The sequence below is a fragment of the Vulpes vulpes genome, chromosome 6 (genome assembly GCF_048418805.1).
Source record: "Vulpes vulpes isolate BD-2025 chromosome 6, VulVul3, whole genome shotgun sequence".
Classification (NCBI taxonomy): Eukaryota; Metazoa; Chordata; class Mammalia; order Carnivora; family Canidae; genus Vulpes; species Vulpes vulpes.
In genome coordinates this window covers 86,163,624-86,180,102 of record NC_132785.1, presented here as the reverse complement: position 1 = coordinate 86,180,102, position 16,479 = coordinate 86,163,624, and the positions used below count along the sequence as shown (strand labels likewise).

Here is a 16,479-nt window from a genome sequence, read left to right as displayed (position 1 = left end):
GCTCAGGTGGAGGTGCTGCACATATAGTGGGTTTGCATTCTGGCCAAGGGGACTTGAACTCAGGAAACCCCAATATTTTAGGGAGCCACTAGTAAATCTGCTCAATCTTTGCCTCAGAGGAAAGACATTATCTTTACTATCTTGGACAGCAAAGAATTCTGAATTTTGCTCCAGAGGTGGCACTATCTCTATCTTCCAGTATGGCTTGCTGTACAAATATCTATGAGAAAATAATGTAGGACAGAAGCTCTTACCCCTTTTCTTTGGGAGATGTGCAGAAGGTGAGAGGCCTTTGGAGAATTGTCTCTTGGATAATCTTCTGACAACACAGAAATGTTGGCCTTTTGAAAGAAGTTTTAAATTATTTCAGGATTAAAATATGATTCCACCTAAACTTCCTCAATATTGTATTTGTCTGACATTTAATGACTTAGATAATTCTTGATTATCTATAAAAGGAATTATTTTTATTTAACTTTTGACTTTAACAAATTCATTTCTCAAGAATCTGTTGAATTGATGACCTGCTAAACAGAATACTATTAGTCTCTACTCAATAAGGATCCAATTCTTAGGTTAATTCTAATAAGTTAATTTTGAGAATTTTTTTTTTGCAATGACACATGTAACATACAAGTATTGGATATCTTTTGCTCTAGTTAAAGTATGAAATTATAATAAATAATAATTTGACTATAGAATTTTATTGATACTATTCCAATATTTATTCTATCAAGGGAAACAAAAAGCAGAAATTATTCTAAAATATATGAAAATATTTAAAAGTTTCTCTTTTAACCTTTGCCACCCTGGGTAGTGGTATATTGAAATGTGTGAATACTCAGACCATAAATGTCTACTTTTAAATATGTTTGTGATTTTTTACCTGTGTTAGAAATGTGAGGTTATATTACAATATTTAAATAAAATAGAAAATCACCCAGTAAATACTGAATTTGAAAATGCTAGGATGTGATATTTCTTACTTTTTCTTTGATTTACTCTCCAGGAAAATCAACATGATAACCTTTGAAAATTAATAGCAAGCATTTGGCTCTTTTTATAAATCTTATATTCTTCTTTCTTCTTCCATCCCTTATTCTCTCATGATAACTGCTCAGATTTACATAAACTGGTTGCCAAAATATTCTTTTTTCACCTAATTAAGCTTTGCATTTTCCCAGGAAAACTGGTAGAATATAATATTTTACTAAAAGGAAGTTCACAGCAGACAAAATAAGTTCTAAAAGTGAAGTAGTTGCTTTTTGGATAAGGGTAATTGGATGAGATTGGGGGTGGGGGGAGTCAATAAATTTCCAATGGAATATTCCAGAAAATAAGCAAGAAATATATACTATTCAATTTGTGAGTATCTTCTGGTTGAATTTAAATGAACATATTTAATTTTAAGATGTTATATAAGGTTGATATTTAAAATATCTTTTTTTTTTAAATAAAGATATTTAAATATCTTTTTTAGGGCACCTGGGTGGCTCAGTTGATTAAGGGACTGACTCTTGATTTCAGCTCAGGTCATGATCTCAAGGTTTCAAGATCTAGCTTCACACTGGGCATGGTGCCTGCTTAAGATTCTCTCTCTTCTTCTCCCTCTGTCCTTACCCCACCCCCCATGAAAAATAAAATAAAATACAGTTTTCCTTTTAATATATTTAAGGAAAATAGTACTTTGTCCCTTTCTGAAAATAATGCAGATTAGTGATGGCAGTCAAACTACACAAAAGAATGACATTACAGTAAACAATATAATCACAGACTTTGTTCCTGAAATAACCTGTCATCCATAATATTTCACTTTTTCTATAGTCTTTTTGTGTCTAACCATTATTATGCTCTTCTAGTCCTTTCCTCTGCTACTTCAGACTTAGGAACCACCTGCTGGGATCTCTGGGTTTTCAATTTTGTCCGCTCTAATTTCTAGACTTCATCTAAGCATTTTTAAAATGGCTCAACAACTCCTCACTTGAATTTCAATGATTTCCCCAGAAATCATTTGAGATTTCCTTAAAGAAACAGAAGAGCCTTCAAGGTCTGCTATATGGCTCTGAGAGGCTGACACCATTTAAAACCATGTAGTCACAGAAAATGATAACCTTACTGTTAAACTTCTCTTTATCTGTAAGAAGGAATGGAACAGAATGACGAATTACAGGCTTTGTGTGCACATGGAATTCAAGGACAGTTTGGCTATTAAAATAGATATGTTAGGATTATCAAATCATTTAAACAATGAGCCTAAAACTTTAAGCTCTGAAAAGTAACGTGGAGCCTGATGGGAGCCTCAGTCTCACCACCTCCAGATCATGACCTGAGCCAAAACCAAGAGTCCTATGCCTAACCAACTAAGCCTCTCATGTACCCCAATACTTTTTCTTAACATTAAAATCAGGATGCCTGGGTGGCTGAGTCATTTAAGTGTCTGATGCTTGGTTTTGGCTCAGGTCATGATCTCATGGGTCCTGCGATATCAAGCTGCTTCCTCTGCCTACCCAACTACCCTATGTCAGCAGGGAGTCGGCTTGAAGATTCTCTCCCTCTGCCCCCCCCCCCCCCACTCTTGCTGTCTCTATCTCTAAAAAAAAGTCTCTTTGTTCTCTGTGGTAAAAGCTTAGTTTATAAGGTTATCAGAGAAGTAGGTTTGGAATGTAGTATGTTTCAGTAGTAGAAGAAAACATAAGCATAAAGATTAGCCTTCAAGGTGAAAATAGTTATATTTTGTACCTAGCCTTCATATGTAAATGGAAGAGCCTTTAATACTCATAGATAACTCAAAGTAAATTTTCTTTTCTTTCTTCTTTCTTTCTCTCTTTCTTCCTTTTTCTCTTTCTTTCTTTCTTCTTTCCTTCAGATAACTCAAAGTAAATTTTCTTTTTCTCTTATTTCGTTCTCTCTTTCTTCCTTTTTCTCTTTCTTTCTTTCTTCTTTCCTTCTTTTGATTTCTTTCCTACTTTATTTTCCTTCCTTCCTTCCTTCCTTCCTTCCTTCCTTCCTTCCTTCCTTCCGTTATTAAACTGAACAAGATTCTTAAAGTTTCAGAGATGGCACACAAGAAGAGTTTTCTTAGAATCACCTCAATCTCACTATGGGAAGCTACATACAAAGTTCTGTATTTTAATTTATGACACCCAAATGCAAACTATTTAAAGCAATATTCTTTTTTAACTTTTCTAAAATGCTTATTTATCTTAATAGATTTAAGTATTACAAGATATGGCTTACAGGTCATTTGTTTTATTCGTATACAACAAACTGAAAGTAAATATATTAGAAAAAAAGCCATTAAAAATCTAGATGAATGCATAAAAAAATAATGTTGAGGAGTCTGGGAGTTAGCTAAGCATACAGCTTTTGATTTCAGCTCAAGTCGTGACCTCAGTGTCATGACATCAGCCCCATATCAGGCACCACATTAGCATGGAGTCTGCTGGTCTCCCTCTCCTTCTGCTCCTCCCTTGATTCTCTCTCTCTCTTTCTCTCATAAATAAATAAATAAATAAATAAATAAATAAATAAATAAAATCTTTTTAAAAAAGGAATAATGTGGAAATACATGATGAGCAAGAAAGAGTTCCTTGACATATTTCTTCATCCAAATAATCTGAGTTTTATTTTTAGCTTCCCATATTTTATGATCTCATAATTAAAATGGATTAATATGTGTTTACTGAGTGTTTGGAATTTAGTCACTGTGTATGGTAGAAAATGAGCAGGGCAAATATCCTAACTACAAGAACTCTGTGATCAGGCAGGAACCATGAATACATATGAAGGTGTGAATAATGTACATAATAAAAAGCAGAATATCATTTGTTATATTAATTACAAGATAAAGATAAACTTAAATTACCTAATGTCAATGAGTCAGGTAACATATCTTAGTAATAGGGTGAATATAAATTAAAATAATGTCATGTTTATCAAATGCCATGAAAATATTGTGTTTTCCATCTTAGGAACTTTTAAAACAATCAAACAATAAAAATGTTATATGCCTAAATCTATTATTTGGCAAAAGTGTTAAAAGAGCCTAAATGTTGAACAATAGCAGAAATAGAATAACTCTTATAATTCAACTCAATGAAATATAATGCTGCTTTAAAAGGACAGAAGTAAATATGACTTCAATTTAATTAAATGGCAATAAAACTATTTTGGAATTAAGAACATGGAATATTATCATTAAAAGATAGTTTAGCAAGAAAATAATGGAAAACAATAAACTTCATTACCAATCAACTATGGGAAAAGAACTGAGGGCTGCTGGAAGGGAGGTGGGTAGGGGGATTTGGTACCTGGGTGACAGGCATCATGTGATGTGTTGAACAGTGGGTTTTATATGCAAATGATAAATTATTGAACTCTACATCTGGCACTAATAATGTTCTATATGTTGGCTTATTGAATTTAAATAAAAAATAAAATAAAATAAAATAATAAAATAAAATAAAATAAATAAAATAAAATAAAATAAAAATATAACATGAGGGGTGCCTGATTGGGCACAGTGACTTAAGCATCTGACTCTATTTTTTTTAAGATTTTATTTATTTATTCATGATAGACAGAGAGAGAGAGAGAGAGAGAGAGAGAGGCAGAGACACAGGCAGAGGGAGAAGCAGGCTCCACACAAGGAGCCTGATGTGGTACTCACTCCCAGGACCCCGGAATCATGCCCTGAGCTGAAGGCAGATGCTCAACCACTGAGCCACTCAGGCATTGCAAGCATCTGACTCTTGATTTCAGTCCAGGTCATGATATCAGGGTGGAGAGATCAAGCCCTACTCTGTGCTCAGCAGGGAATCTGCTTGAGATTCTCTCCCTTCCCCACCGTCTTCTCCTCCCCCCACTTGCACACACTGTCTCTCTCTCTAAATAAATAAATCAATAAATCTTTAAAATAAATACATATAATATATAACAGAATTATTTTCCTTATTATCTGAATATGTTGTTTCATTTTTCCTTTTCAGTAAATAGAAAAAAAATTTTGGCTGTCTCCCTAATCTTGTTCTTTTATAAGATCAAAAATTCCTGAATTGCCAATTATTTGGGCAGTTGCCCTAAGACTAATAACTAGTATTTGTTTAACATACATTTGTTGATTGAGAGATTCCTTGTTGTTGAACAAATACATTCAATTTTTGGTCATAATATCTCTCAAATATATAAACTTTTATCACTTAACTTTTTCTGTATCTGTATAGTCATACTTAATTTTTCTATATCTTTGTGTCATTGTGAATCAGCAAATCAGTATTATTCTCTCCTACATTATTACAAGGGAGAAATCTTGGAAATATATTTCCCAGAATCTCTTGTCAGCGGGATTCTGGGTTAGATTATACCAATGAGAGGTACTCACATAAGATTGAAAATCCTAGGTGAAAAAAAAAAAAAAAAAAAAAGAAAATCCTAGGTGAAGGAGAAGCCACTAATTTCCTGTGGCAGTGGTAGGCAACACAAAATTTGTATGAACTCCCAAGCTCCTATGTGAGTGAATTACTCAATTTGGTACTGCAGAAAGAGGAGCTCATTAGAACTGGTTTTGTGTAATTTCCATAGCCTCCTAATCAAAAAGAATATATTCCCCTGTCTCATGCCCTCCAAGCTCTTTTGACAATTCTCCAAGCATACCTAATTTTCTATTATGATCTTTTTCTATGAAAATACATAGGGTGTTTGGAAATAGAGTTATTTACTGTAATAATGGAATATGATTAAACTCTGGTAACAATTTATATCGACATCAATAACTGTATCTCTCTCTGTCTACCCACAATTGTATCTATACATAACTGGCTGTCGAGGAAAAGGAGTTATTCAGAAATGTTGTAAAAAACAAATGCTAGAATTGTCTTTGAACAATAATTTCTATGAAATCAAAAAGCCTAAATCGTGTGACCAAAGGTTATTCTAAAATATCTAAGTTGGAAAACTGTTAGAGTACACAGATTTTTCCAGTGGCATGCAAAGAGGTATTTAGAGATACATTTTAAATAATTTCTAAAATGTTAAATTAAAAATAAAATATTAATTTTAGTGTATTTCACTCATTCTGTTTATAATAAAAGAAAGAGGTAGTATATCATAAAAGTAATATTTCAATATTCATGTTATTTTCTCATTTCATTTGGAAAATTTTTAATTTATCATTATGTTTACACTTTTAAATTATGGAATCCAGTAACCATATTCACTGCATATGAAGATACTATCTATGATTATCATTTAAAATACCATATTGATAGTTCTAGTCCCCAGTCCTTTTAACTGGAATTTAGTGTAGTCCTTGAGAAATAACAGTTTGTTGACATAAGCAAAAATTTCTTAGAATAAAAATCACAAATCTCTTAAACCTCCAACAGATTTAGGAGAATGTAAGATATTGGGATAAATATAAAATTTGCATAAAAACATACTTTTAAAAGCCTTAAAGGAGATAATTATTTTACTTAATTATTGTTAATCGTTTGTGCAGTTCTAGGCAGCTAATATTTATAGTCTCCCAGATCAGACTATCACTGTGTGTCTAAGGACAAAATTACCTTACACTTGAGCCCTGTAGAGAATTGGCTGCTCCTGGTTCTTTATTCTTCCTTTTACTCTTATCTATACTTTTCACTTCAACTGACTTATAATTTCTCTCTTTAAAACCCCCTTTGTGTTCCCATAGTAAATTATATAACTCAAATCATTTACCATAATCTCCCATTGCCACAATCTACTAAATGGCTTTACATTGTGAGTATCTTTTAAGGACATACATATGATGATGCCATTTCCGTATATGAACCATTCAAAAACTTAATCTTTCTTCTCAACAAGCGTCCAGTCCTTTACTATGATTGATAGACCCTTTTCTGTTCAGGTACCCACTTAGCCACCAAACCATATATTTTGATAGCCGATCCTTTCTGTTCCAGAGTTAATCATAATTTCTTCAATATGTGAAATTATCTCCGGAACAACTCCAGAATTTCACCAAATAGAGGGAAAATAGAGGAGATTGGAACTTAGCTGGGTGAGGTTCTTGGAGTTATTAAGAGGGCTGTAGCTGCCCTTACTGTCTCTATTTGGCAGCCAGTTCCGATTGCAATCACTTGGAAAAAAACAGAATAGAGATTTTTCCAAAATGGTGATATTTACAGGATGTATCTGCAGAAGTGATCATTGACTACTGAGAGAAAGCACAGCTCTTCCCTCCACAAAGGAAGGACCTATTAAACAAAAATCTCTTAGTCTTCAGGCACATATGCTGCTTGTGGAAAACCTTTAAGATTGAGGTGGCTACTGGTGCTTTTGCTTTTCCATAACACCAAACACTCTTTGCCCCTTTGATAATACTTATCGCATTGTATCATAATGATTTTTCAAAGTGTATTTATATTACAGAAATAATATATGAATATTTTTGTTCTAATAGATTGAAACAATGTCTTTAAGACAACAAAATGTTTCTTCTTTAAATGTAATCTCTTGCCTCTCAATTGTCGTTTATATCACTGCTAATAGAGCATTTATGTACAGAAGTATAAAATTTTAGTTACTTTTCAACTCAATCTGTTTTTATGTATTTTGAGTTTGGGGCTTCTAAATAATAACTTTTGAAAAAAGATTTTTTTTTCTGTAACAAGTTTGAAGACTAAGGAACACGGGAAAGTATAGGAGACTACATCATTAAATGTCTGATACTTTAGTAAAGAACTGATAAATGGCAGAGTCATTCAGAATAGTGAACAGATAGAGTTATAAAGAAATTTGTTATAGAGCCTTCTGTTGAACTAAATGTCCTTCTATATGACATATTTTAAAATATTTTCAATTAGTTTGTCTTATACTAAATCATCAAATGTGTGTATATTTAGACCAATAGTCACTAATTTTATGACAACTTATTAGTTTGCTTACTTTTTATAGCTGTGGAATTTTATTGATTCTGGAATTATTTAGTTCATCTTCTTCTATACCAGTATCTCAACTCTGCAGTTTTACTTGATTTGACCCAACTATTTCAGTGAGTTTGTTAGTTTCCAAAGTTTCTGTGATCTTGCAGCTATGATCTCCCCAAGGAACTTGGAAGACTCTCTACAAGTAGTATAGGGCTTGGCCTCCCTCAAGAAGAGGGCTCCTCATCCTCCAGATCTCATGATGCAAGAATGTGGCATGGCTTCTTGAATTATTCAATTGTCCATTTCTATATCTAGACACACTCTGCATGCTTTCACAACCTAATATTTCAGACTAAAGAAACATTGTAAATGTACTAAGGTTGACTCTCAATTGTACTTTTGTCCTTAAAAGTATCTCTAATAAACAAGTCCAGTAGTTGCAAGATATAGGATCAACCTATAAAAATTAGTTGTATTTCAATATACAGCAATGAATAATCCAAAAATAAAACTAAGCAAATCATTCAGTTACAACAGCATAAAAAAATAAAATACATAGGAATCAATTAAAGAGTAACATAAAATCTGCACAGTGAAAACTACAAAACATTGTTGAAAGAAATGTAAAAAGATCTAAATATATGGAAAGGTACCTCATGTTCACATACTGGAAGATGTAATATTGTTAAGATGGCAATACATTCCAGATTGATCTATTAATTCAACACAATCTTTAACAAAACCCAACCCAGATCTTTAGCAGAAATTAGGAAGCTCATTCTAAAATTTATGTGGAAATGCAAGGGACATAAATTTGCTAAAACAGTCTTGAAAAATAGGAATGAAGTTGGAATATTCATAATTCTTTAGTTTAAAACTTACTACAAAGTGTTCCAGATTGTATATGGTATAGGCATTATATTTAGAATCTAGAATCTAGAAATAAACCTTTACATTTATGAACAATTGATTTTTGACAAGGATGCCAAGATAATTTGATAAGAGAAAGAATAGTTTTTTTTGTTGTTGTTTTGTTTTTTTTTTTGTTGTTGTTTTTTTAGTAAATTGGGTTTGGGACAACTAATTCAAAAGAATGAAGTTTGATCCCTACCTTAACCGTGCACAAAAATCAACTCAAAATAGGTAGTATCTGTACCTTATTCCATCATGACCACACAGTTGTTAAACGACCGCTGGGAGGTACTGTCCTAGCATTATGAAAGCCATGACATATGAAACCTATCTGGCATATAGGACTGCACCAACCAAAGGACTCCATACTTCCTATGTTTCCTAGTTTCATTCTACTCAGGAAGGCTGGTACTCCACCAAGAGTACAAATACTGCCAAAACATTTATAGAATTTTAGAGGAAAAAGAAGTGTCTCAAACTTGAAAAGGGAGCTGGACAGAACTTTGTTGTGTGATTATAATTATCAGCCACTTTTTGTAAAGTATTAAACATATTTTTTTTTAAGATTTTATTTATTTACTTGAGAGAGAGAGAGAGCACAAGTGGGGGAGGGCAGAGGGAAAAGGAGAAGCAGGCTCCCCACTGAGCAGAGAGCCTGAGGCAGGGCTTAATCCCTGGATGCCAGGATCATAACCTGAACTGAAGGCAGATCCGTAACCAACTAATCCACTCAGATGCCCCAAGTATTAAACATCTTTAAAAAATTTTTTTGATCAGCATTACAATACATTTTAATGATATGAAGATCCCCTTCCAAGAAGTCATATTTTACCTATCCAGCTGGTAATAATATTATCATTTAAATATTTTAAAATGCAAGGACTTTGACCAACCTTATGAGTTGTGATCTACCCTTAACCTAGCTTCCTCTAATGTTAGCGTCCTATATAACCATAGTATTTATCTATTTCTTTTATTTTGATGGGTAATGTTAGTGGAGAATTTATGGCTTCTCAAATAATCATCCATTTCTTTAAAGGTTTTATGTTCTTATTTGAAAGAGAGAGAGCTTGTAGGAGCAGGGAGGAAGGGCAAAGGGAGAGGGAGAAGCAGGGAGCCTGCCACAGGGCTCAGTCCCAAAACCATGGGATCATGACCTCAGCCCAAGGCAGTAGCTTAACCAACTGAGCCACTCAGGTGCCCCAACAGCCTTTTTTTTTTCACTCAATGATTATTTATCCAATGCTTCAATAATTCCACTCACTAGATATGAAAATTGAGAGTAATCCAAAGTGAAATAAATCAGTCAGAGAAAGAAAAATACTATATGATTCCACTCATACATAGAAGTTAAGAAAGAAAACAAATTGACAAAGTACAAAAGAGACAAACCAAAAACAGACTTCTAAATATAGAGAACAAACTGGTGGTTGGTTACCAGAGGGAGACATGTGGGGGAATGAGTAAAATAGGTGAAGGGAATTAAAAGTACACCTATCATGATGAGCATTGAGTAATGTATAAAATTGTTGAATCGCTAATAGTACACCTAAAACTAATATAACACTATATGTTAACTATACTGGAATTAAAAATTTGAAGAAAATAAATAAAAAATAAATGCAAATTTTTAAAAAGTTAAAAAAAAATAGAGAGTACCCCAAAGAGGTAGTGCCAGATGCTCTTCTAGGTGCTGGGGATAGCACGATAAATAAAATAGATAAAATATCTGCAATTGTGGAGATTACCCTTTGGACTGAGTGATAGACAAAAGGTAAGACAAATCAATTATATGGTATAATTTATTAAACTGAGGAGAATAGTCAAAATTAAAGCAGAGAAGGGAATTGGATAGTGCCTGGTAAGAGAAGTTGCAATTTTAAATAATGTGGTCAGGGGAAGATCTCTCTGATGGTGAATTTGAGCAAAAATATGGAAGAGTTTCATACTTAAGCCTTGCAAATACCCTGAAAAGCACTTTCAAAGAAGAAGGAGCAGCAGGAATGAAGACCCTTGTGCAAGAGCATGGGAATACAATTCAGGTGTCAGGGAATAGTTTTACAGGAGCAAAATGATTAGGGCAGGCACATTGATCAGGCTCCTACCTTTTGACCTTTGAGCCTATTGTTCCCTCTGCCTAGAACACTATTCCTCCAGATATATGCTGAAGTTTTTAATCTCTCTCAAATCTGTGCTCAAATCTCACCTTCTCTATGAGACTTACTCTAACCACCTACAGTAATACTACAGCCTGGTTGGGCCTCTCTCCACTATGAACGATCTGGCATTCTGGATCCCCCTTACTCTGATCTACTTTTACTTTTAATTTTATGAAGTTCTTCATAAAATTAAAATTTTAATTTCTATTCTAAGTCACATTTCTCATTTATTGTGTTTCCTTACTTAAATGTAAGCTTATGATGGCAGGCATCACTTTTGTTTGCTTAGTGATAGATGCCAAGTATCTAAAGAGTATCTACCACATGAAAATATTTGATGACTAAATCAATGACTGAATGTAGCATGAATAAATATTTGTTGAAGAAATAAGTAAATGATTGGATGGCTTTAAGCAAAGGAATGATATAATAACTTGGATGTATTGTTTAAAATAGCCTGTGGGAAAGTAACTGGGGATACAGGGAAATGAGGTATGAATGCAGGGAAGAGATATTTGTAGCTTGTATCAACCTGAGAGCTTTAGACACAGTGATGAGGTGCTTAGCGTCTGCATATATTTTTGCTAATAGATTGGATGTAATTTATAAAACAAAGAGAAAATTTGAATATCATGTCAACAATTTTAGTCGAAACATCTAGAGAGACAGTATTTCATCTGACTGAAATGAATGGGTGGAACAGATTTAGGTGGCAGATACAATTAGGAGTTCCATACTAAATGTGAGCACCAAGAGAACAAGAGATCCAAGGAAGGATTGGGCCCTGGGCACTCTAATATCCAGAAATGAGGGGATTGAGGAAAGACCAAAGGAGATTAGGTAGAAACAGGTACTTAGGTAAGGGAAAAAATCAGATATGTGTGAAATCCTGAAAACTAAGGGTAGGAGTGATCAGTTTCATCAATTATTATTGAGGAGTCAAGTAATATGATATTTTTAATGCATATTTAATATTGATGGAGTAACATGGAGGTATTGGTTAGCTTGACAAAGCATGGGACCTCCCTCCACTCCCAACATACACACATCATCCAATTTCTTTCCTTGTGTCATATAATCACTGCTATATTGATCTCATGAATATTTCTTTCCCTCCCTTTATAAAATGGTATTGGACTTAACATCTTAAACTTTCATTGTTTGACCTTTGGCCAGTGAATTTCCACAATATTGTTACAGATTGCTTACTTTTGATTTGAAACAGTCACAACACAAATATACAGGCAATATGAATCAACAAAGCTCATTTTTCTGCCTGTTTCTGAAACACCATAGCTGTATAGCATTGATCAGAGCCTCTCTGAATTTCAGTGTCTTTTTACACAAAATAAGGAAAATAGATTAGATATTTAGGGATTACCATTTTCTCTAAACCTGAAAGGAGATCCCTGGACATCAAGTGCCCTGTGGCTCAAGTACTGATGTGGTCATTGATTGTACAAAAGGAGCAAAGAATTCAAAAAGAGTGCATGAAACTGTATGAGATAAATTTTGCCTTAAGTCAGCCATGGGCACAAGTCCCCATTTCCTTGAGCTGTCTGAAGAAGTTTACAACTCCATACAAGCATTGGAGCTTAATTTTACCATAAGAGCTCACAAATTTTATGATAGTGCATTTTGTTACTACTAAAATCTCATTAAGATCTGCAGTTACCTAATTGAAGTATAAAATGATGTGCAATGTTAATGAAATGACAATGACACTCAAATGTCATTGTGAAGATTTAGAGCAGTAACAAGTTTTAAAGATTCTAAAATTTTATACCACTATGTATGATAGGCCCTTCATTTCATCAATAAATGTTTATTATCTCAATAAAATCAACTTAAATTATTTGGGGTAACAGAACTATATTATAATATAGGTAACAGATGATAATTAACCCATATGTATTATATTGGTATAAGTGGTTATATCAATTAAACTGATATTTTATATTTATGCATAGTCCAATTTTGTTGAAAATAATGATTTAAAGTTAATGAAATACCCTCCCAAATTTAATATAGACCTTTTAGTAGGAAAAATGATACAAAAAGTTTTCAAACCCATCAAATTAAGGATGAATCTAACAATTTTACTATATATTTTATGCCTTTCCTCGAATTAGTTATCTCACTCTAACATATAAATGGCCCTAAATGTGCATAAATCTTAGAAAGAAATAAATCGCTCATTCTGTTGTTTAGCCCAGAGTGTAATAAATTTATCCACAAGAGGTCTCAAATATCTGTTGATTAATAAGTAGAACCATTCAATCCTCAGGTCAAAAAATTCTAAGCATTTTAATTTCTCTTGTTAAAACACATTTTAACTAATGACATCAGAGACTAGAGGTGACCTAGGAGGCTATAGGGATGAGCTTGTCATTACCCAGACCAATAAATGTGGAGATCTTAGTATTTGTAGACCATAATCATGAGATTATATTTTGATTTGTAAAGTATGTAAATGAAAATCAACATACAGTGTATTTAAGAAAAAATCATATATTTTAACCTAATATATATGACAGAATAGCATCTTCACTGTGACTTAATTAAGCATTTTTATACCCTAATTGACAAAAACTTCATGACAGTCTTTATTAAAACCTCTCTATCCCTAAAATTATCTCAACAATGGTATGAATATCCTATGGTGCACTGCCTCAAAGTCTATTAAAGAGGAATATCCATTGCTCAAAGAGATAGCAGGAAACTAAAGATTGCCTTCCTATGACATTCCAGCTGAATAGACATTAACAAGTTGTCAAACTTTCTTATTTTTCTCACCTATAAAGTTGTAATTATTAATTTATTCAAATGTTAATTTTGTGAATATCACATAATGGCCATTATTCTAGACTGTGAAACAGTTGTGAAGTGATAGATATAGACAGGACAGATGAGGTACTTGGTTTTATAAAATTTCATTCTAATGCAGGTGAAACATGAGAAACATATGTAAGAAAATACCACCTACTGATAAGTCCTATGAAAAAAGAACTTCAGATGAATTGGTAATTAAAGTCTTTTTTGAAGGCATTTAAATGAAGGGAAGGCTTGAAGATTTACAGTAAAAACATCTCCAAGGGGATAGCAATTGTAGAAATCCCAAAATAGAAAGCTCTATTTTATTTGATTAACACAATGGAGGATATTTGGGACAGGTAAAATGTGGTAGAAGATGAAGAAAGAGAGATAAGAAGCACAGCATGTAGGAACTTCAAGAAAAGTGAATAGCTCAAATTTTGTTTTAAAGCATTAAAAAAAAAAAAGCAGTTAAAAGCCACTAGGAACTTTTTCAAAACAATTAATAGACTTTAGAACACCTTGGGATTTACAGAAAAGTTTAGTGGGAAGTAGAGTTTTTCTCAACTCCCCCTGCCACCCACACAGTTTGCCTTATTATTAACATCTTGAATTAGTGTGCTCTATTTGTTGTAATTGATGAGCAAAAATCATTACATTATTATTAACAAGTTCCATAGTTTACATTAAGGTTCACTCTCTGTGTTGTATACTCTATATGTTTTGATAAATGTATAATGGCATGTATCCGCCATTACAGTGTCATACAAAATAGTTTCATATCCCTAAATATCCCTTCCTCCTGCCCAGAGCCCCTAGCAATCACTAATCATTTTACTGTCTCCATAGTTTTGTCTTTTCCAGAATGCCATATAGTTAGCATCATACATTATGTAACCTTTTCATATTGTCTTCTTTCACTTAAGCAATATGCATTTAAGTTTCCTCCATGTCTTTTTGTGGAATAATAATTCATTTCTTTTTGTATTTCTGAATAATATTTCATTGTCTTGATTGTCCATTTACTCATTGAGGAACATCTTGGTTACCTCTAAGTTTTGGCAATTAAAAATAAATCTGCTATAAATATTCTTGTGCAAGTTTATGAAATAACAGAAGTTCTCAACTCATTTAACTAGATAGCAAGAAGTGAAATTGCTAGATTTTTAAAGTTAAGAGTAGTTTAATTTCATAAGAAACTGTCAAAATGCCTTCCATAGAGTCTGTACCATTTTGCATCCCCACCAGCAATAGATGAAAATTGCTATTGCTCCACATCTTTGTCAGCATGTGGTGTTGTCAGTGTTTTGGATTTTGGCCTCTTTAATAAACGTGTAATGGTATATTATTGTTTTAATTTGTAGTTCTCTGATGACATATTATGATATTGATCATCTTTTCATAAACATATGCCATCTGTATTTTTTTGTGAGATGAACATATTTTCTGTTCAAATATTGTGTTCACTTTTTAATTGAATTATTTAATTTCTTATTCTTATTCTTACAAGTAAGTATTTACTCAAGAGTTTTTAGCATATTTTGGATACTAGACTTTTGCAGATATGTGTTTGCAAAGATTTTCTCCCAGTCAGTGGATTGTTTTCATTCTCTCATTTCTGTGTCTTTTGCAGAACAAAAATTTTAATCTTAATAGAGTCCATTGTATAAATTTTCTCTTTCATGGATTATGTTTTTGCTGTTCTATCTTAAAAAGTCATCATCAAACTCAAAGTCAGCTAGACTTTCTCCTATGTAATCTTCTACCAGTGTTATAGTTTTGCATTTTACATTTAGACACATGATCCATTTTGAGTTAATTTTTGTGAAGGGTATAAGATCTTCACCAAGATTTATTTATTTATTTTTGCATGTGAATATATGGCTGTTCTAGCATTATCTATTGGGAAAAAATATCTCCATTGAATTGTCTTTACTTCTTCGTCAAAGATCGATTCAACAACTTATGAAAGGGACAATCAAATATATGAATCCTTGTTTTCCATTAGTTAACTCTGTTATACCAAGAATGAAGCAGTTGGGGGATCCCTGGGAGATTCAGCGGTTTAGCACCTGCCTTCTGCCCAGGGCATGATTTTGGAGTTCCGGAATTGAGTCCCAAGTCAGGCTCCCTTCATGGAGCCCGCTTCTCCCTCTGCCTGTGTCTCTGCCTCTCTCTCTCTCTCTCTCTCTCTCTCTCTCTCTCTGTTTCTCATGAATAAATAATTTTTTTTTTAAAGAATGAACCAGTTGGAAGAAGATGGGAAGAAGATTATAAGAGATTTTTGAGAATGAGTCAAAAGAACTTGTCAGTATTTTGGGATGTGAAGGTGAAAAAAAAAGCAAGAAACCAAGACATAATAATGTTTTAACAATGTTCTCATTCATTTGGGGAATATAAATAATAGTGAAAGGGAATATAAAGGAAGGGAGAAGAAATGTTGGGAAATATCAGGAAGGGAGACAGAACATAAAGACTCCTAACTCGGGGAAACGAACTAGGGGTGGTGGAAGGGGGGAGGAGGGCGGGTGTTGGAGGGGAATGGGTGACGGGGACTGAGGTGGACACTTGACGGGATGAGCACTGGGTGTTTTTCTGTATGTTGGTAAATTGAACACCAATAAAAATTAATTAAAAAAAAAAACAATGTGCATATAAGGAATGAAGACAACCTCTTAAAGTCATGT

General features: G+C 33.2%; 1 pseudogene; it reads right to left on the bottom strand.

Annotated features, from left to right (window-relative positions):
* Positions 1-16,479, bottom strand: part of LOC112921314 (kinesin-like protein KIF2A pseudogene) — a 49,430-nt pseudogene that overhangs the window by 17,006 nt on the left and 15,945 nt on the right.